This window comes from Suncus etruscus, chromosome X (assembly GCF_024139225.1).
Source record: "Suncus etruscus isolate mSunEtr1 chromosome X, mSunEtr1.pri.cur, whole genome shotgun sequence".
NCBI lineage: Eukaryota > Metazoa > Chordata > Mammalia > Eulipotyphla > Soricidae > Suncus > Suncus etruscus.
Genome location: NC_064868.1, coordinates 26683887 through 26701972, shown reverse-complemented (window position 1 = coordinate 26701972; position 18086 = coordinate 26683887).

The window sequence follows — 18086 nt, the reverse complement described above, 5'->3', positions numbered from 1 at the left end:
GCACTTTATCGCTGTCCTACTTCTCAGTCACCCTCCCAGATTACTTTTTTTAATTAAAAAAATGAATAGACTCCTACTTTTTGATAATCCATTAAATTGATACTGTGGGGATGAATGGAATAAATACTGTGAGGATGAATGGACATAGAAAGGGGGAAGAATTGTCAAAAAGACCTAAGGGATCAAAGAGACCTATGTAGTTGTTTGTTCTAATGACTGCAGGACAAAAAGTCAAGTTACATGGTCATAGGGTCTAAAGAATATAATGAAATCAAACTAAAGTACTTCTTTCTGGAAAGTAATAAAGAGAAAAGGAAGTTAGAAAGAGTAAGGACAAGACTGAAGTCAATAGTTAAAGAAATTGAATGGGTATGGAGTGTAGCTAGGAGGTCTGAAGAGAGAATGGGGGTGTGGTGTGATGAAATTTTAACACTTCCTTTCATTGATATGATGCTTTGTCAACTTTACAGTAACTAAGACAGAGGAGCCCTAATTATTTCCTTTTATATATGAGGCAGCTCAGTTCCAAGACAAGTGACACTGACACGGTGGAAGCAAACATTCACAATGTTGGAGTTAGGACTAAAAGTGAAACAATAAATTTCTATATTAGGGCTCTGAGAACAAAGGTTCCTATCCAATTGCCTCTTGCAGTCTGCAATATGAACCATGTTGTCCTATGGCACAAAATATTTTCAGTGAAGCCCAATGGCTATATTTGTTAGTCTGTACACATAAAGGCATATAGCATTATCTGTGCACCTTGCAAAAAAGTTCAGTCATATTTTCAAGACATTTTGGGGGGTCACACCCGGCAGTGCTCAGGGGTTACTTCTGACTCTACACTCAGAAATCGCTCCTGGCAGGCTCAAGGGATCATATGGGATGCCGGGATTTGAACCACTGTCCTGCATGCTAGCAAACGCTCTACCTCCATGCTATCTCTCCAGCCCCTACAAGACATGCTTTATTTTAATGGAGGAAATTGTTCCATTTGACAAATTCTTATGGAGCAGTGGATTGTTCCAAGCTAGAGCATGTAGATTTACTTGATTTGCTTTTGTTTGAGAGCCATACCTAACTGTGTTCGGAGCATGCTCCTCGCTCTGTGCTCAGGAATTGCTTGTTCATTGCAATGCAACAATCAAATCAAAGTTAGCAGCATGCAAGGCAAATTCTTAACCCTATGCTATCTGTCTCTTGTAGGTTTTACTTAAAAGTGTGTTTGTACCCCCAAATATATGGGGGCCTTTGCTTTACATTCCATCTAAAGAAGTCAGTTACCTTTCAAGGGTGGCCTCCAAAATGGTGCCCATGGAGCCTACTCTCTAATTTTTATCCAAATGGAACAGTTCAATATGAGGCCCTGAGGTGAATTTCTGCTCAGGTATTGAGGATGACCTGAGCCTATCTTCAGTGCTCAGAGGTCTCCAGGATCATACCCAGTGATGGGGACCTTCAGGACTATACCCAGCAAGATGCTCCATGTGTTGGGACTATGTGACACAGAGAATCAAACCAAGGTGTATGCCTCGCATGAACCTTAATTCCTGTATTTTCTTTCTAATGATAGAAATAATACAAGCAAAATACATTATATAAGTCACATTGTTTATGTTACACAGCTTGTTTGTAAGGGATGCTTTGATGCTTTTTTACTTCCCCGAGGCATTGAAAAGTTTGATATTTCTGATAAAAAAAGCATTAAGTTGACCATGAAGTTGTAGGGAAAATGAAGGTGATTCTTTTCAGTATCAAACAACATAACAGTTTCCCCTTTCAAACAATTTGTTGTTAAAAATTGTTCAGGGGCCAGAGTACTAGCACAGTGGGTGGGTTGTTTACCTTGCATGCGGCAATGCAGGTTTGATCACTGGTATTCCACATGGTCCCCATAACTGACAGGAATGATTCCTTAGTGTAGAGCCAAGAATAACTCCTGAGCACCTCCAGCTGTGGCCCAAAACAAAACAAAACAAAAAGAAATGTTCATTTTGGGAGCTGGGAGTGTAATGACAGTGGGGTAGTAGAGCATTTGTCTTGCATCCAACTGACCAGGTTTTATTTCCCAGAATCTGCTTATTGTTCTGTGAACCTTCCAGGAATGATCCATAAGTAAAGAGCCAAGAGGAATCCCTGAGCACCTCTGGGTGTGGCCCCCAAACCAAAAATAAATTATGTATTTGGTAAAATTCATTCCTGTGGTTACAAATAAATTTAGTACTACCAATTTTGAGCTAAATTCAAGGGATTGAAATGTTATATTGAAATGTTACTCACTTAATTAAGATAATATTTCTGTATATGCATCAGAGAAGAACCATTGACTAATCTCAGTCAACTAAATAATATGAGCCCAAACCAGGGAATAGGCAGTATTGAAAAATGACTAGATCTTTGGCTTAGATTACAAAACAAATTACCAAGCAGTGGGGGCAAGAGTGGGGTGAAGAAAGGTTACATCAGAGACAACATAAGGACAGTGGTTAAGGATAATATACATTATTGTGAGGGTGGTGCATTTGTATATCGGTATTGTAAGTATATCAGTATTATTTTGTATATTAGTGTTACTTTGTCTTATTTTATATTTTGGCCACACCCAGCTGTAATTAGGGCTTCCTCTAGGTTCTTTGGTCAGGGAACACTTCTGCTGATGTTCAGGGGAACATCTGGAGTGCCAGGAATATAACCTAGGTCAACCTTTTTAAGATGAGCAACTTACCTGCTGTGCTATTACTATGGCTCTGCATAGAAATACCAAACTTTTTAAAATTTTTATTGTGGCCGAAGTGAATTACAAATCTTTCACAGTAATATTTAAGGTACACAGTGACTATGAATCAGAGGCATCCCCAACACCAGTGTTGTCCTCCCTCCACCCCTGTTCCCAGAATGCATCTCATATCTCCCTCCTTTACCCCCCAGAATACTTGTGTAACTGGTCCCCACTTGTACAGCCTGCTGTGAATTGGGTATAGATTCTCTTGTTATGGACTTTGGGTTTGATGTTCAGGTCTGATAATTTTTTATTTCCATGCAAGTGTCTGACGTAGCACCATCCATTTTCCCTCCTCAATTTATGAGGCTGAACAAGATGATTCAAGCAATGTGGTTCTGTTGGATATAGAGGAAAAGAAAAAGGAAAAGAAGAAAAACTAGAAGAGTCCTTCCAGGTGTTGTAAATATCAATTTAGAAAAGAAGAGGAGAAAAAAGATGAAAAAGTAACAAAACTAAAAAAAAAAACAATAACACAAAAAACAACAACAAAGCAATAACAAGAAAAATACAAAAAATAAATTTAAAAAAAAACAAACAAAAAGAACAAACAAAAAACAAAAGCCAGCGATTATGAAAAATAGACAACAAAACAAAACATAACCAACAACAACAAAAAAAGGTCAAAAAACCCCAACCAACAACTACATAAAAAGGTTTGTGCTTCATTTTTTTTGCAAAGGCATAGTAAGTATTGGGGAAGTTAGAAAGGGAATTTTCTTGGTCTAAGAGATTTCAGGTTTCTCTGCCCTTGAAGCTTACTGCCATGCGAACCACTACAGGCTCTATACACGCTCTTTTTCACATCCCAAGGTCTTTGTATGGTGCCAGGCATCTTTCCACTCAGTTGTGGATGACACACTCAGGCCTCTCTACCTTGAGATCTAGGTATTTACACAAGTAATAGGATAAAGCCTAAGAATAGAGTCTTTATAGTGCTAGAAGTTCGGTTCCATCACTGTTGTTGTAATCATTCTTTTATAATTGGTGGTCTTGGTTTTTGCACAGATCCTAGGATAAAGTCTGAAATAATGATATAAATCATTACATTATGATTCCAGAAGGTCAACTACATCACAGTTGTCACAGTCAGACCTCTGGGGTTGGAGATCTTGTTTTTTGTAAAGATCCTAGGCTGAAGTCTAGGCTAGGGTCTTTTTTATTGGTCCCAGGGTAAGTACTGCCTAGGCTTGGCTGTCAGTGTCAGTCCTCAGTAGTTGGCAATCTTGGTTTTTGCATAGGTCAAAGGGCGATGTGTCTGCTGATTTCATCTTACTGTTAGGACGTTCTGCTCTTAGATCAAGTTATTGCTGTTTACTCTTTGTCAGGATGTCATATCAAAACTGGCGTAAGTTGGTGCTGGAGAGGTATTAAGAATTTCCCAGGGGAAGTTTGGTTCCTGGTGCTGTTGTGGGGAACAGCGTCCATTCTGTCTGAGGTCTAGGTCTCAGGATTGGACAGTTGATGTCAGGTCACATGGAGTCTAAGTTAATACCATATATTTTAACCCTAATGTAACTATAACTAAACTAATAAAAATTTAGATAAAATAAAGTTTCTGAGCAGAATAACTGGTATCTGGGGAAATTTTATGGTGATCCCCACTAAAAAAAATAAAACTTTACTCTCAATTTACTTTTCCATTTACTTCCTGGTTTTAGGATTTTCCTCCGGTATTGCCTCTTTCATTACTACCATTAAGGAAAACAAGACAGAAAGATAATTAACTCGAGTTCTTGGGCTCAAATCCTTCACAAGGATGACATTAACACATGTGGTTTAATGCTTCAATTCTTAGTAACATTTGTGAGTCAAGGGTTTTCTTGTATACTACATCAACTTTCACCATTATTATTACTAGGAAAAGCTGTTGTCAGTTGCACTTCTATTTATTTGAATGTTTAATTGTTCTGCCTTGCTTAAGAATGTCAGAGTTTCCTGTAAAAAGGACAATGCTCTCCTTTAGTGGTACGTACATATAATGGGATAGGAAGTTGAACATGTAATTAATTTTAGAAAGAAATTATTCTGAGTGGGCCTACTCTGAAATGGTCTCTAACATTTCAATATTGGTGTTAGAGGCTAGTTCAATCCACCTGAGACCACTCAATGAATATTGTTGAATTTTTTGTGGGCTCAAAACCACTTCTCTAAGTGGTTGCAAGTGGGATTATACAATGCTAATGACTATGGACTACCATTTTCAGGAACTTGGGGACAGAGTCCCAGATAATTTTAATGATGCTATAACTCTGCTGCATGAGATGTCTAGGGGAGAACTCCAATATGGTTTCTTTCATATTTATCCTAATCAGCTCTCTTGGATAGCACATTTTGGGTAGATTTAAATAGATTCTGGAATGACTGCTCAGCAGAAACATTCGTTTTGCTGAAGCTAGATTATTTTGTTCAATTTTGGTGAAATTTGGCTCAGTGATCTGCTGTATGCATTAACATATGGATGGCAATACACTTCAGAATTCATATGCTACAAATAGGTCATTTATCTTCTTTAGAATGAGAAGTACATTAATTATATGGCTCTAATGGTCTTAGAAATGGAAGCAGTTTGACAAAAATTTTATCCATATGATTTCTATTTGTATCCAAGTACAAGATCTCCAGATATCAGCAACTTGATCCTACACCAATTTTGTGTCTAAATTAAAAGAACTTAGAAAGTAGTTTTTATGGAAAATTTAACAAAAGACATTACCATTATCTCTTAAGATTTTATATTTAAAATATATCGTCAAATCACAAAGAAAAGATACTTAAGAACTTGCCTTAATTTTATTTCCTTTTATGGCAGGTTTGTGTCACACCCGGTGATACCAAGGGGTTATTCCTGGCTATACACTCAGAAATTGCTCCTGGATTGGGGCACCATATGGGACGCCAGGAATCAAACCGGGGTCTGTCCTGGGTCAGCCATGTATAAGGCAAACACCCTACTGTTGTGCTATCACTACGGCTCCTCATTTCTATTTTTTATGTTTCTGTTTACAACCATAATTCTTTAACCCAATTAAATATACCTCTTTATTTAGACAGATAATAAGGAAATGACATAGACAGAGAGGGGTGATCCTCTTTTTTAAATTTTAATTTATTGAAACAGACACTTCCTCAAAGAAGAAATACAAATGGCCAAAAGACACGTGAAAATGCTCCACGTCAATAATCATCAGGGAAATGCAAATCAGAACAACAGTGAGGTACCATCTCATACCACAGAGACTGGTACACATCACAAAGAATAATCAATGTTGGCGGGGATGTGGAGAGAAAGGAACTCTTATTCACTGCTGGTGGGAATGCTGTTTAGTCCAACCTTTATGGAAAACAATATGGAGATTTCTCAAAAAGCTGGAAATTGAACTCCCATATGATCCAGCTATACCACTCCTAGGGATATACCCTAGGAACACACACAGACACACAGACACACACACACACACACACAAAACAATTTAAAAATCCCTTCCTCACACCTATATTCATTGCAGCACTGTTTACTAAAGCAAGACCCTGGAAACAACCAATATGTCCTTTAACAGATGAATGGCTAAAGAAACGGTGGTACATATAAACAATGGAATATTAGGCAGCCCTCAGGAGAGATGAACTCATTAAATTTCCTAAACATGGAATCTATTCTGCGGAGTGAAATAAGTCAGAGGGAGAGAGACAGACACAGAATAGTCTCACTTATCTATGGGTTTTAAGAAAAATTAAAGACTCATTGTAATAAGGTCCACAGACAATAGAGTTAAGGGCTGGAAGGACCAGAAGGACCAGCTCACAATTTGAAGCTCACCACAAAGACTGGTGAATGCTGTTAGGGAAATAATTAACACTAACAACTAGCATGGCAATGTTAAAGAATGAGAGAAGTAGAATGCCTGTCTCCAATACAGGCAAGGGTGGGGGAAGAGAGAGGGTAGCATTGGTGGTGGGAATGTTGCACTGGTGAAGGGGGGTGTACTGTTTATGGCTGCATGCAAGGCAAATGCCCCACTGCTGTATTATCGATATGGCCCCCTCTTGGGGAATTTCTTAATTATTGTTTCAATTTCCTTACTTGTGATTGCCAGTTTAGGCTTTCCTCATTAAGTATTGAGAGCTTATATTTTTCAAAAAATCTATAGCTTAACTGATTACAGATTTTCATAATAAGCTCACATGATGTTTGGATTTCTTGGGGTTCTTTTTTTAATTTTATTTTGTTAATATATACAATCTTTATGTAAGCACCATGATTACAATCATGATTGTAGTTGAGTAGCAGTCATAAACAGAACACCTCCCCTTCATGACTGCAACATTTCCACCACCAATGCCTCCCCCATTCTTTCCCAACCCTTGCCTGTATTTGAGACAGGCATTCTACTTCTCATTAAGATTGTCATGACAGTTGTTAGTATGGTTATTTCCCTAACTGCACCACTTGTAATCTCTCCCCTTTCATTTATGATCCAGTTTGAGTATTTTCCTGTTTTTTCTTGTGAGTTTTGCCAGCAGTTTGTCTATATTGTTTATTCTAGGGGTATCAAACTCAATTTACCTGCGGGCCACAGGAGGCAAAGTTGGGGTGATCCTTGGGTGCAAAGTCAGTAAAAAGCCTTGAACATCGGGGGTGTGTGTCCCAAACAACTAAAACAAAACAAACAAGAAAAGATTCCTCCTGGTTTCATTAATTCTTTGTATTGTTTTCTTTGTTTCTGTAATGTTGATTTCTGCTCTTGTTTTTATTATTTCTTTTCTTCTGCTTTAGTTTATGTTACTTTGCTGTTGGTTTTCCAGACATTCAAGGTGTCCATTTAGTTGATTGGTTCTGTATTTTTCTTCTTTCCTAATGTAGGCCTGTATTGCTATGAGTTTTCCCCAAATTACTGATTTTGCTTTGTCCCTTAGATATTGGCAATTTGTTTCTTCATTATCATTTGTCTCAAGGAAACATTTTATTTCTTCTTTGATTTCCTCTTTCATCCAGCTATTGTTGAGCAGCATGTTTTTAGTCTCCAGGAGTTAGATTTTCTCCACATCTTCTTTTGACAATCAATCTTGCTCTCTGTGGCATTGTAGTCTGATAGGGTGCTTGGTATAATTGTTGTATTTATGACTTTTCGTAAATTAGACTTGTGTCCTAAAATGTGATTTTTCCTAGAGAAATTTCTATATGCACTTGAGAATAATTGTATTCAGCTTTTTGAGGATGAAAGGCCCTGTATAGATCTATTATTCCTGTTTCTTCTAGTTTCTCATTTAGGGCTCTATGTCTTTGCTAGTGTTCCACCTAGTGGATCTATCTAGTAGCAATAGTGGTTGGGAAATATCCCACTATTATCATGTTTCCATCCATATGTTTCTCTAATTTAGTGAGCAAAATCCATATTTTGTTGGCTCTGCATTTGGTGCATAAATGTTGACCAGAATTAGTACTTCTTGGTCTATTGTTCCCTGATCAGTAAGTAGTGACCATCTTAATTTTTATCTCTAAGTACTCTCTTGAGGTTAAATACAATTTGGTCTGATATAAATATGACTGTCTCAGACTTTATTTTTTTCCAATGGCTTGTATAATTGGTTTCTACCTGATTTCTCTGAGCCTGTTTCTATCCTGAATATTTAAGTGTATTTACTGCAGGCAACAGATGTCTGGGTTTTGTAACCTGATCCAAACTGCTATTCTCTGCCTTTTGATGGGAGATTTTAGTTCATTGACTTTAAGGAAACTATTGACAGAAATGACTGTTGTGCCATTATATTGTGTAGGATTGTTGTTATTACAAATGAGAATTTGGTTTATGCGATTGCTCTTTGAGTAATTCATTTAGGATCAATTTGGTTAGCATGAATATTACAGTTCTTTTTTGTCAGAGAATGTTATTAATCCTCCCTCCCATGTAGATGAGAGTTTTGCTAGGTAAGAGACTCCAGGTTGAAACTTTCTTTCATTCAGTAGTTTAGAATATGTCATGCCACTTTTTTCTTGCCTGGATTGTTTTAATGGAAGATCTAATTTTATTCTTATGTTCTTTCCTTTATGCTTGAGGCTTTTCTTCTCCCTTACTGATTTAAAAAGTCCATCTTTCTGTTTTTGCCATTTGGATTACTAAATGTCTTTGTGTTGTTCTGTTAGGGTGTTTTGTTTGGCACTTTTTGCCTCTTGGATTTGTAGAGCAGCCTCTTTCCAGAGGGTGGGGATTTTCTCTTCTGTTATCTCCTTCACTCCTTTTCCTTTTACCCCCCTTCTGGTATTTTTATAATTTGAAAATTATTTCTTTTGTCTCTCTTCATTAAGTGCCTTACATTTTCTTGCAATGTTTTGTATCTTCTTTCTTTTTTGACTTCTTAATCACTGCCAGCTTGTAATTTGTCTTAATGTTAATCTATGCAATTTTCTACCTGAGTGATTTTACTATTATGGCTTTCTAACATGTTTTTAAGTTCCTTCATTTCCATTTGTATGGATTATCTCATTTTCTGAAAGAGTTCTTTAAATTGGTTGAATTGTTCATCTATAGATTTTTTCAAGTTTGTAGGCTAGTGACTCCTTAATTTCTATTGCTAAAACATTAAGTGTTGATTTTAGTATTCATCTATAAGGCTTGGGCATTTTGATGGACTTAATTTCTCTTCATATCTCCAACTGTAGGTGACTTCCTTAGCTTCCCCATTGTTCTTAGCATTTAGTGGGTTGGAATACTGGAGTATCAGGGTGTTTAAGAAAATGATCTGCTGAACTATTTGTATAAACAGTGACTAAAAGTATATTTGCTTTAGAGATTATTTTTCTATAAAAGCAAGGTTATCTAACTATGATAAAAATATTGTAAACTAATTCATTAATTTGTTCAGCTAGATTTTGAGCTGTGTGTTTTCTAGGTGAAAGAAGTGCTAGATCCAATCTGACTGGAACTATATTCTATAAATTGAAAGGTTTGGGAAAAGGAGGATTGATGGAATGTTTATGGGAGGGATCAGGAACCCAGACACAGACCTGAAATGGCTGCAAAAGGCAGAGGACCTGTATTGGCAGCAAAGCCCAAAACCTAGAAGGAGGCTGAGGGAAGGCAGTGCAGACAGAGTGAGGAGACGTTATCTTTACACATTTTCTTTCCTTAACTTCTAATGATTTTCATATACAAATTTAAAGCAAGGTTTCACCAATAACTAAAAAGTCACTTGTTATCATTGTGCTACAGTTACTTTAAAGAAAATAATAAATTATTTCTCCTGGGTTTGGGGGAACATTTTCACTATATGTGGTAGTGGATGGAGATGAAGGTGAAAACTAACATTGGAAAAATATTGAAATAAATAAAAGATTAAAAATAAACCAAGTGTGAAATTACAATATCATTTTTATAATTTTAGCCAAATTGGAATTAAATTTTCAATGTGTTTGAGGGTCTAGGGAATTGATAAGGATAGAGAGATCTCTCAAACAACTATCTTCTAAGACTTTAGTTTATGAATAATGAATATTTGACTGCATAAATATCAATAATTATCATTTCATTAATAAATTTATGTTCACATAATATGAAAGAAGTTGAATTTTCTCCTTTCAAATTGTATTAGCTTATCAGATTTTTGTATATTCTGAAAAAAAACTATTTACTGTGCTATTCAGTATATAAAATTCCATTTTAGATTGAATTTAAGGACTGATAGTCAATAATAAAAGGCATTAACACCTTGAAAACATGACTTTCTTTGTAGGTCCCTTCTATATTATATTAATTCCAATCTTGAAATGAGGAACTACAAATTGATATTAAATGAGTTCATAGATCCTTGTGTTTTCTCATCTCTGTGGTCATAGTTATATTGTGTTAAAGATGCCTACAAAGATAGATATCTCAAAACACTGAGTCACTTTTGATAACATTTTTTTTATTAAAATGCAGTTTGCTTCTCATTTGTCTAACAATAGCTTATGAGCTCTTTCTTTCTACTCTGTATTTAACAATGATATCAGGCCAAGCTAAGCCTCCTGTAGGTCTCAATATTCTACTCTTCCCATGTTATCACATTATACTGGTTATCGTTTGTCGATCTCCTGAAAATAGCTGAACAGAATTTTCCTACTCTCCCCCAAATTAAGGATTCATCTATTCATTGCTTCATTGTGATTTCTTTTTTTATAATATCTTTATTTAAATATCATGATTACAAACATGATTGCAGGTGGGTTTCAGTCATACAAAGAACAGCCCCTTCACCAGTGCAACATTCCCACCACCAATGCCCCCTCTCTCCTTCTCCACCCTCTGCCTGCATTCGAGACAGGCATTCTACTTCTCTCACTTATTAACATTGTCACAGTAGTTGTTAATGCAGTTATTTTTGTAACTGCACTCAACACTCTGTTTCATTTTGTGAGCCGGTCCTTCCAGCCCTCATCTCTAGACATTGAGTTGTTTTTTGTTTTTTTTTTTCACTATATCCCACCACTCACTGCCGTATAGCCTTCAGGGTTTCTTGTGACAGATCTACTGCGAAGCTTTAAGGATGCTGAATGTAATTTCCCTTTTTGATCTTGTTGATTTCAGTATTTTATCCCTATCTGTGGGATTCATTATTGTGGCCAGGATGTGACTTGGGCACTTTTCTTTGGGTCTCTTCTAGCTGCTACTCTTTGGGTATGCAGAATGTGATTGCATGCAGTATTTATTTCTGAAAATTTCTCTGCAAAGATGTCCTTGATTGTTGATACTCCTTTGGGATTTTCTTCCTGTGTCTCTGGGACTCCAATGATTTTTGTGTTGTTTCTCTTGAGTTTATCAAAGACATCTATTTTCACCTTTTCACATTCTTTGAGTATTTTTCCACTGTCTGTTTATTCGCTTTAAGGCTCTTTTTCAATCTCTTCTGTTGTATGTAGTTGTTATGCATCTCATCTTCCAGCTCATTGATTCTGTCCTCAGCTGCTGTTAGTCTGTTGGAGAGGCTTACAGTTGAGATTTTCATTTCATCTATTGAGATTTTCTGGACCCGTTATTTCAGTTTGGATTTTTCTAATTTCCATCTTCATATCCCCTTGATTCTTGTTTGTGCTCTGTTCAATTCGATCTATGCTTTCTTTGAGTTCTATGAATATACTCCATATTTCTTCTCTAAACTTTTTATCTCAGAGGCTAATTAAGTGGTTGGCTCTTTTCAGGTCATCAGAACTGCCCTCTTTATACTCTATGCATACTCTATGCATGATGCTCTTCTGGCTCCACTCTTGTAGTCTGGGACAGCCTACCTGGCCGGTGAGCCTTCATGGGATTAAATTCACTGTGGTCTTCCTCAGCAGCCTCAAATAGGGAATCAAAATGCCAAGTATGGAAGAATGCAGAGCTCATTGTGATTTCTTTACCCTCAGACATAACCCCTTAAGTTATTATAATGTCCCAAGAGAAATCAGGGTGTAAATAGGAATGCTCACTAGGAATCCCAGTGCTTAATGCTTATCTTTATCCCTGGCAGCTAATGTGATCCTACTAGAATTTTGCTGATTTACTTAAAGTATTATGGCTATCTGAAACATTTATTTAATCTTTCCTAAAAATTGATGCGATCAAATTTTGTCTTCCAGAGCAGAGTTTTGTATGACTTTGAATGGGCAATCCATGCGTCATTCATTCCTACCTCCTTTATTAGGCCAGGCTGCTTTTTCCATTTGTGATTTTTTTGGCTGGGTAATGGCTTGGCCACATCCTTCTGTGCTGAGGGCTTACTCCTTGCTGTGCAGTGCCTAGGATCAGATCCAGGTTAGCTACATGAAAGCCTTGCCCGCTGTATTATATATATGATCCCTTGCCAAAGAACATTTTATGCAATACTAGGAATACAGATATAGAAAATAAGTATACAAAACTTACTTATAATAAATAAAGCATACATTTCTTTTGAGATGATTTTTAAAAGAATTTTTATGATCTCACATTCAGTTTACAACCCTAACAGGGGTCAAGACCCACAATTCAAGAAACTAGACACTCAGATACTTGGAGCAGTTAAATCAGATAATGTTAAACTAGCAGAAAAGGTCTCTGATTAACCTGCTTATTCTGAATGAACTGTTCAGGCATCTGGGAAATGATTTTCTGCAAGTTCTCTCACTTCACTTCAAATTGCCTTTCCTATAAATATCAATGGCCTTCAGTTTTCTTAGTTTTAGTATCTAAATAAGTTTTTATTACAAATTAATGCAACAATGGTAAGCTCCCTGGATCAGCAGCTTTAGCATAACCTGGGAAGTCACAAGAATGATGAATTCTTTGATTCCATCCCTAATTTCCTAATCAAAAACTATAAAACTAGTGGAGGAGTTTTGTTTGTATGGTGACCAAAGCCAGCTGTGGTAGAGTGTTTATCCTTAGCTCTAGCTCTGTGCTCAATAATCAATACTGGGGATATTCAGGAAACCAGTTGTCGTTCCAGGGATAGAATCTGTGTTGGCTTCTTATAAAGAAAGTATAAGCCCATTACCCAATTTGTTCATTCTGGGGTATTTATGTTTTAACAAGCCCTCCCTCCATGCCTAAGCACCATTGTTACATCTTAAGTTTCTTATTACTTAATAAGTTTCTTACCCACATTATATAGTGTGATATCCATAGAGAATGGAACTCAGTATTGACAAAGGGGCCTTTCAATTATTTTCATTTTTCCTGTTCATTTGTATTTGTGCCCTTTACCTGAAAATTTTGCAGTTCCTCTTATTACAGACAGACTGTTTTCCTATACACTAAAACTGTACCTATGACTGGACAAAACCTTTGGTGTATGGCAAAAATGATTGTGTACCAGCCACTTGTATTCACCTAGTACACTGTAGTGTACAATCTAGTCCTTTAAAAAAACTTCAGATTTCCACATTCTCAATTTTATAACTTATCCAATGCATAAGAATATTACTGGACTCTAGGGGCCAGAGTGATAGAACAGAAGTAGGGTATTTGCCTTGCATGCGGCTGATCTGGGTTGGACCTGAGTTTAATCCGTGATATCCCATATGGTCCCTCAAACCTGCCAAGAGTGATTTCTGAGTGCATAGCCAGGAATAACCCCTGAGTGCTGCTGTGTGTGGCCAAAAATAAAAAGAAGAAGAACATTACTGTACTCTAGATGATGAAAGACATGTAGCTTAGTTCAAGTTTCTCTAACTATCTGAGCTGAGAATGGAATAGATCAATAATTTCCAGCTACTTCTCATACAAGTAAGTAGATAACTCTAAATATATGAACAATAAACAATTGTAGGTAAAGAGGTTTAATGGTATCACTAAGTGTTTGGCAAAACATAACTGCTATTTAAATTGTATGAAGAAATCAAAAACCTTCTACCATTATCTAACCCAGTCTTCCCTAAAAGTTGGTCAAGTATCTGTTCTTATTGCCTATAACTAACTGCATCTGACCTAATCTTACATGCCACATTTACAGGTTATTTTTATCGTACTTTCCTGAAACTTCGTGGATATAGTTCTTTCCTTTCAGAGTCAGACTTATGTCAGCTGATTGCCTTCCCAAAGAATTGAGCTGTTTTAAAATTGTCAAAGACATGAAGACAATGTATCTAACTCAATATTATTTTGACATGTTCAGTAATCTAAAAATATCAGAATATAATTCATAAAGAAGCAATGCAAACCAAAAACTAAGGATATGGGACTCTTAAGTTTCTAACCAAATAAATAGTTCATGCTGTAAATATTCCCAGCGTAGCCATTTGTTGAGAGGAAAATTGGCATTTGGCTATAATTCTTTATCTAAATTTAAAGATTGGTGATAATTCTTAAATTCAGTCATCTGTGACTTAGCTTTCATCCATTTGGCTTTTATTTCTTGGTCTCCTTACAGCCAAAGCTACTGAACTGAAATCTGTCTTCTTTCTGAATAATATGTTTCAAATTATAACAATGACATATCTTAAATAGTACCTTATGAAGCAGACAGAAATGCATTTTCTCCAGCTTTCACCTCACATTCAGAGAGACATCTATTTTCTAATTAAACTTTACATTTATCTTTTCTAAGATTGGCAGAGCTCATCATTACAGATTGAGTATTTATTATGAAATTATATCAATTTTATACTTTTTAGAGCACCAAGTACAGGGCACTGCACAGAAGTATGTTTTGATGGTAATTTAAATCCATTGTTCTTTTTCTTAAATCTCAATTACTTGCTAAATGATATGCTAATTGTCTTAAAGAGTTCTCTCAGTTTCTAAAGGTACTGGAGCTTTCTTCTAAGTTTTCATGTTGGGAACCCAGAGAAAAATTAAGCTGATTGTCAAGCAATATTTCTCAGCCCTTTGAAGTATAGAGCACATTCCCAGGTGGTTAAAAGTTCAAATTTTCTGACCTCACTTTCAGCAAATCTGAATTATTAGGATTTTGGAGCAGGCCCAAGAAACTCTATTTGTAACCATGAATATAGATTTGTGTTTACACATTAAGTTTTCCCAAGAAGATTTTTGTACGGTTCTGCCATAGCTATTCCAGGAGCCACACGTCCAAAATGACTTGAAACTTGGAACTATTTGAAACTACTTGAAAGTAACTATTTGAAGTAACTCTTTGAAAACCCTCATTTTATAACAGAATAATAAACGTTTAGAAACTCAAATTATCTTAACAATGTAGTGTAGTATGTTATATAACTTAACTTAAATAGTATAAATGAGATCATCAACAATTTTAGGAAGCTTTGCTGGGAGATGCTGAGAGGGCTCAGGAAGTGATGCATTTGACAGTGTATTTGCAATTTTATATCTCACTGCGCAGACTTACACTAAGAGGTAATATATTTAAAACTACTTGTAAAGTAGACTGTACCTGACAAGTATAAAAACATCCTTTAAGTGTGTAGACTAGAATCCCAAAGAAATTTCCTAATCATGACACCTTTGGATTTGTGGGTGCAGTTTATGTGGGCAAGGCACAGGTGATGCCAATGCAAACAAGCTATGTAACTACAGTAATTTCTGAGAAATATAACAGAATGTCTTTCTATGTTATGTGTCAGGATAGATAGAATTCTAAAAGGATGATAAGCCAGAGGCATCATATCAAATATTGTGGAGAAGCCTTGATGTCTAAGTCTTTATTGAGTGACAAGAACTAAGCTTTCCATGGAGAGCAAAAAGAAAGGATATAGATCATGAATAGAAAGTCTTCCCAAACTAATTTCATTGTCTGTGTCTTTTCTGAACTGAGTTTAAGTTAATATCTATGAGCATGATTAGAAAGTATAGAGAGCTACAAAATTCAGTGATAGCTGTCATTAGGAAAGACCCCTTTCAAATATTTCACTTGAGGTTTGAGCCACTTCCCTTTATAATGTTGAATCCAATGAGCTAATCTGTTCCTATAAAAATTCTTATTATCATTAATAACGGGATATTTTTTGACATTTGTCCCCTAGAACCTTCCTATTTATGTCTAAGCATATGTATCATCTATCTCTATATGTGCTATAAATGTACCTTTGTAATGTACTGTGGTTGTTCTTAGTTCACATAAAGGGAGACTGAATATCCAGTGCATGCCAAGTCTCAGCATAGCAGTGATGAGGAGGTACAGAGACAGTTATTGTTCTTGGGTCATAGAATACCTGTTTTTCCTCCATCTCATCCTCTTTGTTTTGGGTAGAAAGAGTAGTAGGTAAAATAAAATGGAGCAATTATCATAAGTGTTTTAAATTTTTATTATTTTCCAGTTCTACTAGTCAGGATGTATACTTTTTTTTAAAAAATATGTAAAATATGAGATTTTAACATTTACTTTCTTTACCATGCTGTTCAGTGCTATGAAAAAATTTGACGAACCTCTGTAGAAACTAAAACAGAAAAAAAGCTTCATTGTAGATTTTAGGGAAATTGTTCCCCAAATCAAATTCTTTTTTTTTTAATATTCTTTTTTAAATATAATTTTTATTTTGATCATAGTGGCTTACATATTGTTGACAATAATATTTTAGATACATATTTACATAAAATCAGGGGGGATTCCCATCACTGATTTGTCCTCCCTACACCTCCGTTTTCGTCCTACCTCCCATATCCTCCTCCCTCACCCCCGGGGCTGCTAGAATATGTGGCCCCCTCTGTACCTAGCTTACTACTTAGTAGTCTTGCACCTGTTTGGTCTTGGTGCCTCCCTTATTTCCCCCTCTAACTGGGAGGCAGGACTAGCTAATTCAAGTTATGTGGTTTTGTTTGAAGAAGAGAAAAGTAATAAACTGGGGTAAAAGTCTAATACGCCGAAAATGGGCAAAATCCTTCTAGAGGCTCTCATCATCGGTTTGAGAGACGGAGAAAAAGAAGGTGAAACACTGCACCAGTACAAAAAAGAAGTGTCAAATATGCAGTGAGGACTCCAACAATAACTAAGCACCACAAAAAAAAACAAAACAAAACAAAACAAAAAAACACCATGGTCTTGAGATAAGAAACATGGCAGAGCACATAAAGAAAGAAAAGAAGAGAAAAAAATAAGTATAAATGGGGAGAACAACTTCAATAACCACACCAAAGCAAAGAAATCGACAAAAAGTAGATAGGTAAATAAAAATAAAAACTAATAATAATAAAGATAAAAAATAATATATAAACATAAAAATGTTTTGTGCTTTTTGCTTTTTTCCCCCTCCTGCACTGGCACAGTAAATATTAGGGTCATTCGAAAAGGAATTCACTTGGCCTAAGATATATGGGGTTTCTCCACCATTGGTGTATATTGTCATGGGATTAACTATAGACTCCGTTCAGGTTCGTTTACTCTCCCGGTGGTGCTTTCGTGGTGTTTGGAAGACTTCTGCTCCATCCTGGGTGATAAAATCAGCCCTCTGTATCTACAGATCTCAGTATCTGCACAGGTTCAGGAGTGGGACTTATGATGAAGTCTTTCTTTGTGGTTCAAAGTTCTGTTCCCTCTGTGTCATTTTAATCCATCTTCTGTGGTTGATGGTCTTGGTCTTTGCACTGATCCTAGAATGGCACGTAGTATAGCGTCTTTCATTGTGTTTCCAGAAGCCCCATTCCGTTGCAATTGTCTCTGCCAGACCTTTGGAACTGGGGATCATGGTTGTTGTGCAGGTCGTAGTTCAAACCCTAGACTAGGGCTTTTTTATTGGTCCCAAGATATATACAGTCTGGTCATGGTTCTAGCAGCCAGTCATCTGTAAATCGCGATCTTGGCTTTTGGACCTACCAAAGGGTGGCAAGTCTTCTGATTTTGTCTTATCGTTAGCTGGTAAAGTAGGATAACCTACTCTTAGGTCAAGTTGTTCCCATTT